Genomic DNA, 12,829 nt, shown 5'->3' with positions numbered 1-12,829 from the left:
GGGAGAGTGGCAGCTTCCTCCTGAACAGGAAGATGAACACATTGAACAGGAGGAACGTTACCTTTAACACGATTGAGTGGTGCACTATTGAGTGAAACAGGACAGGAGTTAATTGATAGAGATAGTAGGAACTGCAGATGCTGGAGAATCCGAGACAACAAGATGCAGTGCTCATCCAGCCCTGCACCTTGTTGTCTAGGAGTTAATTGATACTTGCTTCCAGTACATGTGAATGCAAGATAGCCATCATTCATTGACTGTTAATTTGTTGCTCAAAAAACAAATAAGGCATTCTTCGTGTTTTCTTTCTTCACTTTTGCATTTCAACCATTTAAAGACTTTCCAGCATGTGATGCTCCCACATTGCACAGTGAGAAGATGTTACGCTATGCTGAGTGTTCGGGAAAATTTAGCACTCCCATAGACAGGGTTCTAAGATGGTATGTTGTTAGGAACTAGTAGCCTTTGTAGTTTGATTTTTATAGTTGCAGTTACAATAACAGTCAAGCTGCCAGGTGATGACAACACATTTACAAATGAGAGCTTGTATTTATAATAAAGTGTCAGCTGTGTGCCCTCAGAAGCTTTTTTTTTCATTTTCCTTCTCACTATGTGCAGTGTGAAGTGCAGTTCCTGGCTGGTAACCCTTGACCTGCACTTTACCTACGGCACCGAGGCTGGGAATCCTGAGAGGTTCAGGCAGTGGTACTTCCTCTATGGGCAAATGGAAGATCGCGTGAGGTGACATCATGAAGAGGCGGTGTGTTCGTAATGAGTTAAGCAGCAGAGAATTGTGTGAGATAACCTGCTAGGGTTCGTGGAAAGAAAATCTCTATAAAACTGCTCAAAATTGACATTGCCAATTTTTGGTAAAATTCAGACCACGTGTACAACCTAGATAACAAATTGAGTTAGGGAAAGAAAGCAATAACTATTGGGAGATGGTTAGTTTTCCAGACTGGGCGTTTGGTGGTATACATCTACAATTGCCAGCATATCGGGAAACTAATATGATCTTTTCATTCCACATTTAGCCAGTTTATATTTGCAGGTGGATGGGAATCCACTGTGGAGGTGTTAGGTCTAACATTTGAAATGGAAAAGGAGAATTGAAAGCAGATTTATACCATTCTGGCTTTAACTGACAGTACAAGGGTTCCCAGGGTATCTGATAATTACTAGAGTCATCAAGACAAAAGCACAGCAGTTTCAAACAGAGCTGTGAAATTTACATAGAAACATACAAGATAGAAGCAGGAGGCCATTTGACCCCTTGAGCCTGCTCCACCATTTAATAATATCATGGCCAATCATCAAGCTCAATTCCCTAATCCCACCCTTATCCCTTGACCCCTTTAGCCACTAGAGCTATATCTACCTCTTTCTTGAAAACATAACATTTTGTCCTCAACTACTTTCGATGGTAATGAATTCCACAGGTTCACCTGTGAAGAAATTTCTCCTCATCTCAGTCCTAAAAGGTACCCCTTATCCATAAACTCCTGGTTCCAGACTCCTCCACCATTGGTTAGATGCAGGAAGCGTCCTATCTGCATCTAATCTGGTGAATCCTGTTAGTATTTTATAGGTTTCTATTATAGTTTCCCCCTCATTCTTCTAAACTTCAGTGAACACAATCCTACCCAACTCAATCTCTCCTCGTACGTTAGTCCTGCTATTGCAGGAATCAATTTGGTGAATTAAAGGTGGTTGTTTTCACAATTGTGGAGGTAGATTCCAACACTTTGCTTTTAGGGATGAGCAATATATGCTAACCCATGAAAAACTTTAGAGGTTACTTCTGATATCTTCGGATTTTTTTGACTTTGAGCTTTACTTCTCCATTGCTGGTGCGAGCTACAGCATGGGAGTAACTTGTGTAATTCTTTCTTTGACCCCTGATGACAAACAAGGGCAGCAGTGACACCAGGAGCAGAAGGAACAACATGAGCAGCAGGTGCTGTCTTCTCCTTAGCAAAACGTTGTTCCAAAGGACACAGGGATGAAGGAGGTAATAACCCATCAGATATACAGATGGTGGCTGAACTTTCTCAACATGACAGGACAACAATATCTTAGGAGGCTCAGGCTTTTGCAGAGGTCTTTGGTGAACAACCTATTGGAACAAGACTTACTTCCAAACTTCTTCCAAAAAACCTGTCTTGCTGTTTTTTCACAAGTTCACAAGTGGTTAATCACTTACTGAATTGATAGAAAAGTCTTTTTAAGTGACACGTTATGGTGAAGTAGGAGTCATTCTATCAAATCTTTACCGGGCTACAATATTCCAAACTTTAATTTGTTGCTGTACCAGTGAAAATGAAAATTACTGTTGATACCTGTCAATCCGGATGCATGTGTACAACCTTCCAGTTTACAGGAACGACTCCGGTTTAATCTCCTTCCTTTGCCTTTCAGATTGAAATGGCTGCAATCACACTGACATTCTGTCAATGGTGAGTAATTGCTCAGGTGGGAGTTTTCACTGGCCAGGTATCATATAGACAGTTATAATTTCTGCTAGGTGCAGGCTTGAAAAAGTAGGCAGTAAACCTGTTATGTGTTACTTGCATTTTGCCCTTATAGGAATTTATACTCTGATGATATAAAATAGGAGTAAAAAGAAGCACAAAGGTTTTATGATATAAAGATGAATGGAAAGGTGAAAAACAGAGATTTACAGTTTGTGAAATCAAACAATAACTCAGCTAATTAGAAAAGGTGCCTTGTCAAATACAGGGGTTGCTAATTAGTCAACTGCAAATGTATGAATTTGTACAGTCTGCAAAGAGTGATGGAGAGCCCAGTTCAATGTTAATAGAGTCATCGAGTCATACAGCACTGTCATACAGCACTGAAACAGACCCCTTGGTCCAATTCATTCATGCTGACCAGACATCCCAATCTGACCTAGTCCCATTTGCCAGCATTTGGCCCATATTCCTCTAAACATTCCTGTCCATATATCCATCCAGATATCTGTTAAATGTTGTAATTGTATTTGCCTCCACCACTTCCTCTGGCCACTCATACCAGATTATGCACCGTCCTCTGTGTGAAAAGATTACCCCCAGGTCCTTTTTAAACCTTTCCCCTCTTATCTTAAACCTATGTCCTCCAGTTTTAGACTCCCCCACTTGGCTATTCACCTATCCATGCCCCTTATGATTTCTTAAACCTTGAAAAGGACACTCCTCAACCTTCAAGACTCAGCCTATTCAGCCTTTCCTTATAGTTCAAACCCTCCATTCCTGGCAACATCCTTGCAAATCTTTTCTGCACCCTGTTAAGTTTAACAACATTCTTCCTATACAAGGGTGACCAGAATTGTACGCAGTATTCTAAAAAGTGGCCTCACCAATGTCCTGTAAAATCAACAACATGACATCTTAACCCCTTTACCTAATGTCATGACCAATGAAGGCATGCCAAATGCCTTCTTCACCATCCTGTCTACCTGCGCCCCTAGGTCTCTTTGTTCGGCAACACTCCCCAGGGCCCTACCATTTACTGTATGTTTGAAAATTCAAAATATATGCAGAATAAGTAAAATATCACAAAAAAGACACTTGAAACCTGATGAGTGACTAATAAAATTAATTCATTAGCTTCATATAGGGAGGAGGCATTCTCCAGTTAGCAAGGCAAAGCAACTATTAATGGCTCTAATCTAACTTGTTAGATTGCATGTGGAGTTAGAAAGCAATTGCCTCTTCCTTGCCATCTTAAGAAATCAGACATCATTTATTTTCCCAGATATTATTGGTTAATTCTGGCAGACTATTTTCTCCAAAACTAGTATCAGAATGCCCTGTTAGTCATCTTGCATGCTACTATGTTGTATTAGGTTAGCAGATCATGGCAATTCATTTCATTCAGCCATACACGCCATACGCAAATGCAACTTCTTGTCTCATTGTCTTCTGATTCTTCATCCTGAGATGTTTTCCTGGCATTTTTGTCAGTCATGGCTTGCCATTGCCTTCCATTCTTAGGGACAGGTTGAGGAGGTGTTTAGTGAGCTTACTTCAGCTGGAACAGATGCACTCTTGCTGTTATGCTGAACCACAGGCTAGATATCTCGCCGACTGATCTAATGTGCTCCCTTTTATCATGGCAATAACCTAATATAACAGTTGCTCAATAGTAAACATTTTCCATTTGTATGAATTGTGTAATATACCTGCTAGGGTCAGTAAATTTTTAAACAATAGCTTTGGGAAAACAGCATTTTATTCTTACAAATATGATCTTTCATTTTATATGAATGTTGTATTAAAACAGAACAGTTGGATTCAAAATATTTTTAATAAAAAAAACCCACATTTTTCACATTGTTGCATTTCTAAGCAAAATTCTGGCATTTGGTTTTACAATCCAGTTGTTCCCATGAGTAAGTAAAGCGCGAGTGAAATAATCTTTTGGTAAGAAATCATTAGCGGCTCTGTTGGTTACAAATTCAGTGCTACTGAGAGGGGTGAACAAATGGAAGCTCTTGACTTCATATCACAAATAGTAGAAGAGGACTAAATCAAGCATTCCTTCCAAAATGAAGCCTTTGAAAACACCAGCAATATTTCTGCATGGTAGCAAAACAAAACCAATTTACATTGTCTCAGTTTTTCAAATTCAGAGTATTGGTCATCATGATGGTCTTTTTTTGGCGATATCCAGAATTCTAATTTTTACATTTTTTTTGCGTATACGTGTGATGAATATATACATTTGATTTTTGCAACATACAAATAACATTGGGTCTGCAAAGGGTGAACAAATTTAGTTTTCAAGGTTTCATCAATCTTAAAATCAATCCTAAACTTTGGCTGGATGCCTTCATTTATTTGTCCTCTCACAGAATGATTTGTGTTTCATAAACCTTGATGTGCTGACCAACTGCAAAAGTCTTCCTGTGTAATGTGGTTTATTTACATAGCAGCTTTCTTTCATACTTTTCAGGAACTGAAAATATTCTCCATTATGTTCAAAGTCAGTCAAGATAGGGTACTTGATTAAAACTGATCAATTTGAATTCCTCTTAGTTGTATTTTATAAGATATATTTTGCAACTCAAGAAAAGCCTTTTATTCAAATGAGGGCTTAGTGAAAGCACAATGTTTGGACTAGGTGATTATAATGCAGAATTTTGAACGGATGCTGCAGTTGCATCTTAAGAGAGAATAAATGAAACTTAAAATTTGCAATATAAAGCAATTTATTATCTTTTCTTGGGTGATTCAGTCAAGTTGTAATTGAATTTCAAAGCCAGTCATGTTACAAATCTATAAAAAGTTTGACACTCCCTCTTCCTTGAATGAATCAAATCAGCTTCCTGCAGGGTTATTTTACAAAGTCATGTCTGAGTGACTGAGAGGCAACCTTAACAAGGGAGTTGTTTGTGGTCCAGTTAACAAAATGCATTGAGTTGAAGAAAACAAGTTTGATGGTAGTTTCAAGGAATGAATGCCCGACCTTCTCAATTCAAATTATCAGAGATGGGAGTTGGGCTGGAGTGTGGGACTAGCTGGGTAGCTCTTTCGGGAGCTGGTACAGACACGATAAGTTGAATGGCCTTCTTGTGCACTGTAAACTTCTATGATTTTATGATTCAATTCTAATTTGATTCATTGGACTGAAGTCAATTTCTGACTTTTTTTTAAAATTTGAGATCTCAAAGCTTATTCAAAATTAAAATCTGTTTTCAATACTGATACAGAATCAGCAGCACATTCTACATGGCAGGAGAGAATGAAACAAATGCACAAGAAGACACAGACTTTTTGGGGGGGGGTGGGGAATGGTGGTCAACTCTAGTTATGAATGACATACAAAATCCTCACGTGTGACACTTTTGTAATGAGTGCAAGAAAGGTGAATACAACTAGGTATGGCAAAATAGTAGCAAGGTTTGGAGGAACTATATTTATTTATTTGATTGATTATCTTCGAGGTTGAGAAATCAAGTTTTTCTCAAGATATTACATGTTAAAGGACTGCTGCACAGTCAGGGGTACTGTCTTCCAAATGGAATTTTAAACTGAGATCATGTTTAGCCTCTCTAGTGGACATAAAAGTTCCATATTAAAACCTGATACCCTAGTTAACATCATGTGACATTAGTAAAACGTTTTACTGGTCAATATATCTCACTGTTGTCTGTGATAACCTACTGTGTATAAATTATTTGCTGAGTTTCCCTACAATTCAACAGTGGCTAAACCTCAAAAGCACTTCATTGTCTGAAAACTGCTTTGGATGATCATCAAAGGTCCTATATCAATGCACACAATCATATAGGTGTACAGCACAGAAAAAAGCCCTTTGACCCATTGAGCCTGTGCTGGTCAAAACAATCATCTAACTATTCTAGTCCCATTTTCCAGCCCTTGGCCCATAACTTTGTATGCCTTGAGATTGCAAGTGCACATCTAAATACTTCTTAAATGTTATGAGGATTTCTGCCTCTGCCACACTCACAAGCAGTGAATTCCAGAATCCCAGACCTTTTGGGTAAAAAAAATTTCCTCACATCTCCTCTAAACCTTCTGCCTCATACCTTAAATCTATGCTTCCTGGTCATTATCCTTCTACCAAGGGGAAAAGTTTCTTCCTGTCTATGCCGTTCATAATTTCATACATTTCAATCATATTCCCTATCAATCTCCTTTAGTCTAACCACCCATGGTGGTCCAGTCTCTCTTCATAACTGAAACTCTCCAGCCCAGGCAACATCCTGATAATTCTGATTTAATTTTCCCCATCCAGCCCTTCCTAAGGATACTTTCAGCATTAAGACTGCAGGATGTTAAACATTCAATCCTTTAGAAAGGCCTGACTTCCTGGGTAAGAAGGAGTGGGGAAGCTCACCACCCTCTAATCAGGAGGGAGATCCAATGTGATCACTCAGAATTAGATAGGTCATTCAGTGATCATTTTTACAGATCTGCATCTCCTCCAGTGCAATCACATACCTCCTTTAATGTGGATTCCAGAGGTGCACGTAAGACTGTAGCCGTGTCCTGACCAATGTTTTATACAGTTCGAGCACAACCTCCCTGTTCTTAAACTCCATGCCTCGCTATAAGGGCAAATATCCTATAGGCCTTCTTAATCTTTATTTACCTATCCTGTTACCTTAATGGACTTGGGGACATGCACATCAAGGTCGCTCTGATCCTTTGTGCTTCCCTGGGTTCAACACAAATGTAATCCTTCTTCTTTTATTTTTAAATGTGCTACTGTGTTATACCAAGATAATTATTAGTTATTAAGGCTTAAAACATACCTAATTAGGCTGCTGATGCTGTCATTGTAGGGAGGAATTCATACATTGCACTAACTTCTAAGGTGGACTGAAAATTGTTAAACCACAGAAAACAAATAAGAGCTTGTGAATGGAGCTGTGTGGACCCAAAAACAATCACTTGTGGATACTAGAGAGTGGGATCATTTGCTAAGAGGCAAAAGTGTCCTACATTGTAAGTGAAGGAAAAATATCATGTATGACTTGAAATATTAACTGCTTCTCGCCACACAAACACTATCAGACCTGCTGAGTTTTGTAGCACTTATTGATATTTCAGATGTCTAGCACCTGCAGTATTTTGTTTCATTGTAACTATAACATTACCTTCTTAAATTGGGAAGATGAGCTGATAAATGGCAAGTTACATTTAATGCGGATAACTACAAGATAATAAAATTAGAGAGGGAAATAAACAATGGGAGCAAAAACTAAATAGCTTGGAAACAACACAGTAGAGTGATGTGGGTTTTGGGGAATAATTCATTGGAACATTTCAATCTGTGCAGCTGTAAAATATAATTGGATCTTGGTATGGATGTATAGATGGATAAAGTTGAGATTCCCATGAAGTGATGAGCGTGTACAAGGCACTGGTATTGTCATGCTAGGGAATTGTGTACAATTCAGTTTGCCATACCATGTCGAAACTATGCAGAAGTTAGAAGCAAGCAAGGAAGTGAAACTAAATTGAAACCTAGCATATGACATTGCAGGGCAGATTTTCTTTACATTCTCTTTAATATAAAGGAAAAAATTCCTACCAATGCTTTCATGAAGATTGGACAGAGAGAACTATATTTACAATAAATTCCACATTCTTTGCCCTGTGTTATATCAGGTTAAGACAAATTTTAATGACAGGGGCAAGAACATAAAAATTATCCCTTTCACTACAAGAAATGGTTTAAGAGCCTATAATTGGTTAGAGCAGAAAACTTATGGCAGCTTGGGGGCGGAAGAGAGGAGAGTTACATAGACCATTTACATTTAACTGCTTTACACAGATGTTAGTGAATTTGTAAAACCAAATGCCTAGAATGCCAAGGAGGGCAAGATCTGAAAAAGTCTAAAGAAGATTTGAAACAATATTTGATTCAGGCTTTTAGGATCACTGTGTTCTGCGTCTATTTTGGATCTATGTTATGTTCTTGCACTCTCTTGTGCTCATTTCTGGATGGTTTACAACAGTGGATTTTGCAAAAGTTCTTTTAAAATTCAGCAACAGAATAAGCACAAATTATGATTCAATTAAGTCAAAATATAAATCAGGAATCTGAGAAAAATCTGTGGCTAAACATATGCTGTTTTTCAAACTAGACGATGAACTCTTATGGGCTTCAAATGGACTTTGTTTAAGAAAAAATGTAAACCAACCAGTTTAATTGGTTCAAGGTCAACAACACTGGCAATGTTGTTTACAATTTATTGACTCAGTACTGTTGTTGGTGATTATGGGCTAGAAAAGAAACGGAGGTAAAAAAAAATTCCCTCTTCCATCCCACTGAATCATTACATTAAACAAGATCATGGTGGCTGGCAATCCTGTGTATTACCAACGTTACTGGCATAGAAATCCTACCTTGTGGAAATTAATGAGCCTAACTTTTCTAGTTGCACTTCACAAAATAGAAACTATATACAACAACCTGCTAAAAGCTGCTGCCTATTTGGTCACCAGAAGGCGGGTACAAGGACTTCAAATGGTTTTTTTGACATTAACAACTATCGCTGAAGGAACAGATTTCACAGCAAAACTTTTCCAGCTTTCCCTTGATTAATGGTCTTCATAAAGTGCACTGAAGCTTCAGTGACCACAATCAAGAATACATGTTTCCACTTATGGCTCAATAAGCTTTACAATGTTTGGGTAGCATAACAACACACACCTCATTGTATTTATATATATTTTACATATTCTTCTGTATAACTATTTTTCAATCAAATGAAGAAATGAATTTTAAGTATCTGGAGAAATGTAACATTTACAAAAAGAATGTAAAATGGCAGCATAAATTACTAGAAAAAAAGTTACATTTCACCTAATTCTTTGTGACATCATATATACATATTAATTTGGCAGACAAACATTTAATGGCAAGTCCACTACTTCTTTGAAGCAGTATACTTCCACCGCTAGTAGTATACTTTCACTTGGAGAAGTGTTACATTCATAGCTCCATTTGTCACATTTTTCTGAGCCTTCAGAATTGTGCCTTAGTATTTACAAAGTACTAAAACCAACCAACCGAGAAGGCTTTGAAGTGCAATCCAAATGTTCTATATTGGATGTATTCATTTGGCAGCTTTGAGAGATTTTTGAGTGGTTGTATCCTGGTGAAAGTGAGCAACTTGATCTCCAGCTCCAGTTTCAACACTTTCTTTTTCAGGTATTGCCTCTAGGCTTCGTCTTGTCTTGGCTGGTTCTGTATTTCCAGTGCCTGGTTTGTTCAAACCACAAGATACTGCAGCATAATGGATTTGCTTCAGGTTGTCCAATGCTTCAATTTTAGCATGTTTCAATAGATCAGCTTGTCCCTATTGTGAATTAATAATTAATTAATTTTAAAGTAAATAACTTGTTTGAATAGGTACAACATGTACAAACCAGAGATAGAGAAGAGACAAAATATTTAGCACTGTGACTCATTCCTTGCGCTACCAGTCAACAACAATACAATCAAGGTGGACACGTTGGAGGTAAGACCACAATATTGAAGACCCATTTCTCCAAACAGTGTCCCCTGTGATAGCAGCTTCCCACTGGGAATAGTACATCATGGAACCATTCTTCAATGTTGATGTTGTGAAAACCTCCAAATTATATTGACTTTTCATTGATATCAGCTCCATCTAATTATCCGGAAGAACTGGTATCATTGCAGTTTCTAACTTACATCACTGATTTGGATTTGAAAACATGGCAAACCAAACAAACATGCACACCACTCCATACTGGCAAGGTCAGTGGAGTAAATGGAGCCAGTTCAATGGTTAAGAAGTAAGTTTAAAAAATACTTGAACATACAAAAAAAAAGCAGATGGAATTTAAGGCTGACAAGTATAAAGTATTGCACATGAGAAAGAAAATGAAAAGCATAGAGACTCCATGAACGGCACTGAAATAGGTTTGGACGAAGTTAAAGAGACATAGGTAAGTGGATTCAACTTGTAATATTTCCAAACAGCACAGATTAACAAAGCTAATAGATTGTCAATCTAAATACCCAAAATAGTTTAATATAAGTCAGAAATTATCAAACAAATATCATGAATTGCATTTAATTCTGGTCAGGAAGCAAGAGAACAATTCAATTGTTTGATTGTGCAAAGAAGAACTAATCACTTCGGCTACAGGTTTAAATTATGAGGAGGAGAAAACGGAGTTAATGTTTCGGGTCCTGTGACCCTTCCTCAGAACTGATGGTGGCTGGGAAAACGTCAGTTTATATGCAGAAAATAGGGCGGTGGGTGGGGGAGGGAGTAAACGATAGGATAGAGCCCAAGGAGAGAGAAAGACAGTTGGACAGATAGAGGAGTTGCTAACGATAGCAACAACTCCTCTGTCTGTCCAACTGTCTCTCTCTCACTTTGGGCCCTATCCTCTCATTTACTCCCTCCCCCACCCACCTCCCTATTTTCTGCCTATAAACTGACGTTTTCCCAGCCACCATCAGTTCTGAGGAAGGGTCACAGGACCTGAAACGTTAATTCTGTTTTCTCCTCCACAGATGCTGCCAGACCTGCTGAGCTTTTCCAGCAACTTTGATTTTGTTCCTGATTTACAGCATCTGCAGTTCTTTTGGTTTTTAAATTATGAGGAGCTTGAGAAAGATGGGCTTTTTAGCTCGGACAGGTGGTGTTCCTGAGGAAATCTTATGGAGACACCAGATTTATATGACATAGAGAAAGTTGAATGTCCAATAATATAAAAATCAGAAGTAGTTCATGAGCACAAATGTTAAAGCTAATCTTTTAATGGATGTCAGGGTGTTCTACTCTCAGGGTGATCACTGCTTAGAATATGAAAACATAAGCTTTTGCATCATTTAAGAAATAATTTTGGGGTGGGGAGGGTTTGAGTATTGTGCAGTGTCTAAGGTTTATTGGATAGGTGAATCAAAATGGGTCACAGCTGTAATTATCATGTTAGTATTACAAGTTGACCAAATCAGCTAATTGACTAGCGAAAAAAATGTTAGAATTCATACAAATAGTGGTAACTGCCGATGCTGGAGAATCTGAGATAACAAGCAGCTCTAGAGGGGACATTAGCACCCAGCCCTGCCGGGTCTTCACCATCCCCCCAGACCTCCCCCTTACTGAGGACAAATGGTCAGTCCTCAGTAAAGGGCTCACATTTATCCCCTTCCACCCTAACATCAACGAATACCGCTCACGCTTGGACGTTGAACAGTTTTTCCACCGCCTCCACGTCCGCGCTTACTTCTTTAACCGTGAAACTAACCCTCCCCCTACTGACCCTTTCTCCCGCCTCCAACATCCCCTCCTCCTGGACACCACCCCAAGGCCTCCTACCCTCCCTCGACCTCTTCATCCCCAACTGCCGTTGAGACATCAATCGCTTCAATCTCTCCACCCCTCTCACCCACTCCAACCTCTCCCCCACAGAACGTGCAGCCCTCTGCTCCCTCCGCTCCAATCCCAACCTCACCATAAAACCCGCGGACAAGGGAGGCGCAGTTGTAGTATGGCGCACTGACCTCTACATCGCCAAGGCCAGGTGCCAACTCTCCGACACCTCCTCCTACTGCCCCCTTGATCATGACCCCACCCCCGAGCACTAAACCATCATCTCCCAAACCATCCACAACCTCATCGCTTCAGGTGACCTCCCACCCACAGCCACCAACCTCATCGTTCCTCAAACCCGCACCGCCCGCTTCTATCTCCTTCCCAAAATCCACAAACCTGACTGCCTTGGTCAACCCATTGTCTCCGCCTGCTCCTGCCCCACTGAACCTATCCCCAATTATCTTGACACCATTTTCTCCCCCTTGCTCCAGGAACTCCCCACCTACGTCCATGACACCACCCACGCCCTCCACCTCCTTCAAAACTTCCGATTCCCTGATCCCCAACACGTCATCATTACCATGAACGTCCAGTCCCTATATCCTTGCAGTCCCCATGTAGATGGCCTAAAGGCCCTCCGCTTCTTCCTGTCCCGCAGGCTCGACCAGTATCCCTCCACTGCACCCTCATCCGCTTAGCTAAACTCGTCCTCACCCTTAACAACTTCTCTTTCAATTCCTCCCACTTCCTACAGACTAAGGGGGTGGCCATGGGTACCCGCATGGGCCCAGGCTATGCCTGCCTCTTTGTAGGTTACGTGGAACAATTCCTCTTCCGAAGCTACACTGGCCCTACCCCGCACCTTTTCCTCCATTACATCGATGACTGTATCAGCACTGCCTCGTTCTCCCACGAGGAGCTCAAACAGTTCATCCACTTTACAAACATCTTCCACCCCAACCGTAAGTTCACCTGGACCATCTCCGATACCTG

At 39.8% G+C, this 12,829-nt stretch overlaps 1 long non-coding RNA gene across 1 annotated transcript in view; it reads right to left on the bottom strand.

Moving 5' to 3' along the window:
- Window positions 1-4,215: 4,215 nt before the first annotated feature.
- LOC125486784 overlaps window positions 4,216-12,829 on the bottom strand; it is a 34,262-nt gene continuing 25,648 nt past the window's right edge. Inside the window, exon 3 of the long non-coding RNA XR_007265397.1 lies at window positions 4,216-9,838. This is a non-coding gene — a long non-coding RNA (uncharacterized LOC125486784). The remainder of the gene's footprint in view (window positions 9,839-12,829) is intronic.

Source organism: Rhincodon typus, chromosome 2 (genome assembly GCF_021869965.1).
Source record: "Rhincodon typus isolate 14 chromosome 2, sRhiTyp1.1, whole genome shotgun sequence".
NCBI lineage: Eukaryota > Metazoa > Chordata > Chondrichthyes > Orectolobiformes > Rhincodontidae > Rhincodon > Rhincodon typus.
The sequence above is the reverse complement of the archived record's forward strand: the minus strand, read 5'-3'. Positions and strand labels throughout refer to the sequence as shown.